General features: G+C 40.0%; 1 non-coding gene across 1 annotated transcript; it reads right to left on the bottom strand.

Annotated features, from left to right (window-relative positions):
* Positions 1-1953: 1953 nt before the first annotated feature.
* On the bottom strand, positions 1954-2087 carry LOC141419340 (small nucleolar RNA SNORA51). Its single transcript, XR_012444124.1, has one exon. It is a non-coding gene; the product is annotated as a small nucleolar RNA SNORA51 (small nucleolar RNA).
* Positions 2088-6687: the final 4600 nt, after the last annotated feature.

Here is a 6687-nt window from a genome sequence, read left to right as displayed (position 1 = left end):
AGAGAAGGTGACACTTGCCCCTTCACTGGAGCCCACGGACCGTACCAGTTGCTGAGTTGCTGAAGACACTAAGAAGTCATTTCTGAAGCTACCAGTGAGATGCCACCATACCTGGTCTGCATTTGACATGGGCTGCCAGGTTCTGGAATATTTCAGATGAAGCACCTTAGCCATCTCCAGGAACTGCCTCTGTGTTGGCATCAGAAGCAAGATGCCCCTCACGTCAGTTGCCCCAGTGTTTCTATGTCTGGCCAGAATCTTAGTAGAATTCACCAGGAAGTCAGTAGCCAGGAGAGCCTGGCAATGGAGTCTCGGAGAGCCTGGCAATGGAGTCTCATAGACCCAGCCCAGTGGAGCAGAATACAGAAGGGTGGGTATGAGTTGGAGACGTGACATACGAATAGGCAGGACACCTATGCAGCTGGAAAGTGATATGGTCAGGTCCCACCATACTGTACCTCTGTAGAGTGCATATAGTTAATGCCAAAACTGTATCTTACTCATTTCACTTGAAAATTCATGTTTGAGTTCATATAATTTGCTTTACTTGAAGATTCATGTTTCTTGGGACTAAAAACTGGTTAATTTGTCTTCTGATTCTGGCTCTTCATTAAATTTGAATATGATCTTCAAGAGAGAAAAGAAATTTCCTCATATGGGTGACTTTATGAGTGCTGACATTGGCACTGAAATCTTAGCATGTCGGAACCCTGCTGAGGTCTTCTGTTGCACTCATTATGGCATTTTCTCATGCCCTGAAAGAGCGTGTTGGAAACTGAAACGGCAATTTATATTGCTACTTGCAATATTTCAGTTATTTGGTAGCAATTCTTCAAATGCATTGGTAGCCAGGCGGCTTTGGATTTTTTTTTCATTGCTGGTTCCCTTTCAATTATGGTCATTGATCAATTACCTCTGAATTAGAGGATATTGGAACACAAAAGATGAAATACCTGTTAATGAGAACGCATTCCCTAAGTTTGACTAACCTAAGATAGTTTGTGTAGGTCCCCTAGCAAACACTTCTGTGAGAGGACAATTTAAACTGAGGTTGCATAGTTTCTTTCCTCTTTTAACAATGTCAACTCTGCATGTTAACTCAAGGAATCGAAGACAAACAATGAATGTAAAGTAGAGTACAAAATGTGGTTTATTTCAATTGCAGTGTATTCTTCCTAAATGTAATGTTGGTCCTCTGTCTCTTTACTGGAACAATGATGGCTGGGAAACGACTGCATTAAGAAGTCACTTTCTCTGTTACCTGAGAAACAGGGACAGACAGGAGTAGTCTGTCCAAGCTTCATTTTGATGTTACTTCTGCACTAGGACCCTAGATGTGACAAGCAGAAAATGGTAAGGGGTGACTGCATAACACTAGAACATCACAATATTCTCCAGAAGAAGCATATTGAACAAGACCCACTGTGAGCACATTTCTCTATTCTGCATTCTTATTTTTTTTTAAAAAAAAAGCATGGTGCAGTGACTTATGCCTATAGTCCTAACTATTCAGGAAGCGGAGATTGAGAGGATCATGGTTCGAAGCCAGCCTGGGCAAAAAATTCATAAGATTCCCCATCTCAAACAATCAAAGCTGGGCATTGTGGTGCATGCCTGTCATCCCGGCTGCATGGGAAGTGCAAGTAGAAGGATTTATGCCCAGGATATCCTATCTCAAAAATAACCAAAGCAAAAAATCAAAACAAAACAAAACCCGAAAAACCAAACTGCAGTATGCCAAAAATAAATAACTAAATAGTAAATCAATCAATCAATTTGCTACTGAATCAGCCAAGAACCCATAGCATGGCATTTTAAATTCATTAAATAACTGATCATCTTCTTCCATCCCGATCTGTATGCTATTATACAACTCCTAACCCCTAGCTGCTCTGGCTTTAAGATGTTTGTTAAGCAAAGTAGCCCTTTTTATTTTTATTTTTATCCCCCCCTGCATGTCTCTCCAGTCACAGTACAGACCAGGTACAGGGCCTGGGCTGAGCTGTATATGTGGTGTAGGTTTACTTTGCCTCCTCTTTTTATGCAGGCTGTATAAAAATACAGCTTATAGTAAGCGCCAGGAGGCCTGCAATCCTTTTTTAATTAAACAGAATATTATACAGAGCTGCACAGTGAAACACAGCAGAATCATTCTGGTTTAAAACAGAGTAGAATACAGAGCCCAAATGTTTTTGTCTTTGTGCTTTGGGGCATCTCTTCCAAATCTTTGGGTGCTCTGGCCAGATGTTTTATCTTTCTCTGTTTCTTTGACTCTATTTATTGCTCGGTTAGATTTTTTTGGTTGTTGTTATTCTATGCCCTTGTTCTTTTAGTGCTTTTTTGTGCAGCTCCATCTCCAGCCGAAATTCATCCTCTTCCAGGAAGCTGTAGATTTGCTCCACATGAAGTCACGTGTTCCTAAGGGATGTCTTCAGGAAGGTCATTGTCCTATATTGAAAACAGACACATACCAAATACTTACTGATTTAATTACTTTTAAAAGAAGAATATATATACCTACATAGGTCATTGATAGTTTTCTCTCTCTTTATATTGGTTAAGATTTCCCAAATTTATCTTCTTATCCTACCCCATGGGATGATTTTCCCTAACTAGGATCTACCCAAATGTCACATCATCAGTAAAACCTTTGTTGAATCTTCCCAGGTGCAAGTAACGTTAAGTTCCTCTGAATGCCCACTAGCACACTTTCTGTCCCTCTCTGCAGACCCTGAGTTTCTAGCATGTGTTATACAGCCACACAGGTCTTATATTCTACACAATATAGTAAGTCATTTAAGGAAAGGTCTGTGTGAGACAGTGCAGTGAGCACAAACTTGGTTTCAAGTCTTGGCTGACATTGACAAAGGACTTGACTTCTTCGAATCTCAGTTTCCTCATTGTAAAGTAAGAGTACTAAATGTCTCCCTCAAAGACATTTTGTGAGGCTCAAATTCAATAAGACTGAAATAGCTGAGAGTGGGCATTCAAAGTTTTAAGTTTCTTTGTCCCAGATTTATCGTTGGGACTTCCCCAGAACCAATGATGTATTTCCTAGTTGCTGAACTGAATTAGGCCAGTAGATTTCCTACCCAAGAAAATGTTAATGACCATTCTGTGCAAAAAATTGTTCAATCAACAAGAAATTTGGGAAACAAGTTGCATCTGAATAATTTTTTAAAAACAGGATTAAAAACAATTTCCAATACACAAGTCCCCCTTATCCATGGTTGTGTTTTTTTGAAATTCTGGTTACCTGCTGTCAGCTGGCAATGTCATGACTCAGTGATTGTCCTCTGATGTACTGTCGGAGAGTAAATAGTAGCTTAATTCTGTCACAAAGCTTATGCTATGCATTTCACCACATAGGTGTTGTGTCATGTTACATCACTGCGAGAAGCATAAAGGGGTTAGTGTTGCATAATAAAATAGCAAATATAGTATAGTTTAATAAAAATAAAATATTCTGAGAGAGAAGAGGGAGAGAGAGAGAGAGAGAGAGAGAGAGAGAGAGAGAGACAGGGGTGGGGGGGGCACATCATATAACTGTGACCTGGGAAGTGTTACTTAATGTCTGTGTCCCGCAGAAACCCCTGTGGAATTAGTGTTCATTCCAAGCAGACTGAAGAAGCTTCTATAAGTAGGTGGCTTAGTACAGTGCCTGGTACTGGTGACCCCCCCCCCAATGCCCTGTTTTCTCATCTATGAAGTTAGATGGGTTGTGAATTTTCTTTCTTTCTTTTGCACAATGGGAATTGAGTTTCAAATTGATTAATTGTTTCATCCCAGACCACACCCAGTTAGTAAGTGACAGAGCTTGATCAGGATGAAAGAGTAAAATCTACTGTTTATTTTAGAAAATTGTAGATTTGACACCCTGGGGAAGAAATAAAGCATAATAGTTATGTGAGCTCTCATTTCCCTTTTAAAAATTCTAAGCCTTTAGCAATGAAGGGTAGGATCTAGATGCTTTGTTTATCATCAACTTTTGATTGATTTTGTCATTTTCCATATTTATCTCCTGTAATTTGGACCTTCCTCAAATGATGCCCTAACAAATCAGATCAATTTTCCTGTGAAATGTGTTTTTAAAAGAAATTATAGCCATCCCAGCCTCATGTTCTTAGGGAGGAAGCAGTACATTTGGTAATTTCCATTGCTTCTGGTTGTGACCAGATTGGATTTCAGGCAGTCGTCTTCAAGCTATGCCCTAATTAAGATGAGCAGATATTGTTATCTGGCCTGTTTAATCAGTTTCCCATCTGGCATAATCATGTTTATGAGCAGGATTTACTTTTGCTTGGCTTGGGCTGTAGCTAAAATCAACAGAACAAGGCAATCACATCTTGTAAGAATCAGGCCCACTTTTCATCTCTAATCCTAGCTGGGCAATCACATTTTCAAAGCTGCAGAGTAAGCATCGGTGACAATTGTGTGGTTGCCCACCCCCCAGGCCATCCACATATTTCTGCTTACTCTCAATTATTCTGTTTCAATAAACAACCCCAGAGCCCCTCACATGTGCGGTATTCCTTGGGATCCAGGAATGCTATTATGCCCTTGGGAAGGCATTATGACTATATCCTTGGCCTTAAGAAGCTCTTAGTAGAATGGAAAATGTCTCAAAAACACATGGATCTAAAAAATGAAAACTAATGCTATTTAGTGTAGGGTATGAACAATTGCTGCATTGAATAATTGTCTATTCAGTTTTGTTTTCTGTCTCTGAGAATGGTGATTGTACCAAAGGTTAGTATGGAAGCCTGCCTTGGTTACAGTATTTTCTCAAAGGAATGTGCTTTTGATTAATTATTTATATGTCTGTGATGCTTGGTGCTTTATTGATTTCCTGATTAAACAAAGGGCAGACAATACCAGGAGAGAGCTTTTAAATTAGCACAGGTGTGTGTGAACTTTATTTTCTATCAGGAGAATAACTGGGCTACATAGACAGTATTATTGGGAATGGTGCCACTTATCTTCTACAGTCCACTGGGAGCTCAGCCAGTATGGCGGCTCTTGTCACATAAATAGACTTGGGAAAGAAAGATATTAACATGTTCTGTAGTTGAATAATATCCACGCTGTTACATTTCACAATGGGTTTAGTTGAAGTTATCCTAGTGGAAGCCTTACAGGAAGACGATGCTGATTTAGGAAGAAAATGAATAGTTGACACACTGAGCTGTGTGTGCCCTGAGGAAATTCTGTTGAACACAGACTACAACACTTATTGAAGGAGAAAATGAGGAACAACAGACATACTTTCCTTCTTTCTCCTATTTTCAGGGCCCAAGCCTTTCTCACCCTTTTCTGAGCATGTCAATCCTCCATTATCGTGAAGAGAAAACCACAGGGGGTCAGGATCCTTTCTTTGGTAAACAGAACTGGAGTTTCACACTGGGGAAAGAGTTAAGGTGTGACTATGGGAAAAAGACAAGAACAGAGAACAGAAAGAGGGGAAGAAGAAAGGAAATGAAGAGGTAGAGGAAGGTCCCAATTGTTGGCCTTCCATTATTTCCTGTGAAGAATTATGGCCTCTGTTGCTTTGGTAAAAGAAGAGTTGTGGGACTATTCACAAACGCAACGGTTCCAGATAGAATTTGGGATCACCGGGTGGTGTCCTGGAGAAAACATGGTAGGTGGAAGGGGAAACTCAGAACTTCCTCTTGAAGTCAACTGTGTGGAGAAGTTAAATTACCAGGTGTCTTCCTGGCTTCTGTGGACTGTAGGACAGGTCTCTTGGATTTCCTTGATAACTTCCTCTCCTCTTGAAGACAGAGGAGTGTCCTGTCATGCTCTGGTTATATAAATTAGCACATCAAAATAGTCTAAGTCTTGGAGTCAGGAAGTGAGTTCCTATAGGAAGTATTTTTTAGCACATGCTGATGAGTGAACGAATTCCTATTTAAAGTGGACTTCAAACATTTTTAGGGTGACCAGAGGGTTCCAAAACTTATCACATATCAAAATCAGCTACTGAGCTGCTAAAAACATAAGTTCCTGGGCCCCATCCCTCCCAAGATTAGCCCAATTAAAATATCTAGGAAATAATCGATATATATATATTTTACATGGTAATTATAAAACACAGTCATGTTTGAGAACCAGTGGTCCAGATTATCTTTAAGTTTAGAAATCCAACTCTGTGATTTTAGGTTTGATATGAAAAGCATCTGGAAACCCTGGCAGTGGATAAGTTTTGATGCCACCTTTTAAATTGGCTTTTGAAGCTCCAGTCCTTTTGTAAAAACTGATCTGCACTTTTACTGCATGTTAAAAGATTGTCACAGTAAGAGTGATTGCACTCAGTTGCTACCTGCTGGGACTGGCAGCTAGAGCTGTGGACGACCTGGAGTGTGGGCTCCCAGACATGGGTAAATAAGCTGAAAGAGGATGCTGGAACCCTTCCTGGGACACTGAGAGTAATGTACCTAACAACAACACCTGGTACATTTTTTCTTTCTTCCTTGTGTAGGCTGAGTCAACAGTGAGAGAAAAAAATAAAAATGAAAGCAAGGTGTACAAGCGATGTAATATATTTCTCAACATTGAATTTCCCATATTGGTGCCAGGAAAGCAAGGGAGTACCAGCTCAAACACACTGGCCAGTTTTTTTTTTAATTATAAAGGTTTCATTTGAGACTTATTACCAGGCAATCAAGGGAAGGGTCTTCAAAGGCAGGC

The sequence above is a fragment of the Castor canadensis genome, chromosome 19, assembly GCF_047511655.1.
Source record: "Castor canadensis chromosome 19, mCasCan1.hap1v2, whole genome shotgun sequence".
NCBI classification, from domain to species: Eukaryota; Metazoa; Chordata; class Mammalia; order Rodentia; family Castoridae; genus Castor; species Castor canadensis.
This window is presented reverse-complemented; position numbering and strand designations above follow the sequence as displayed.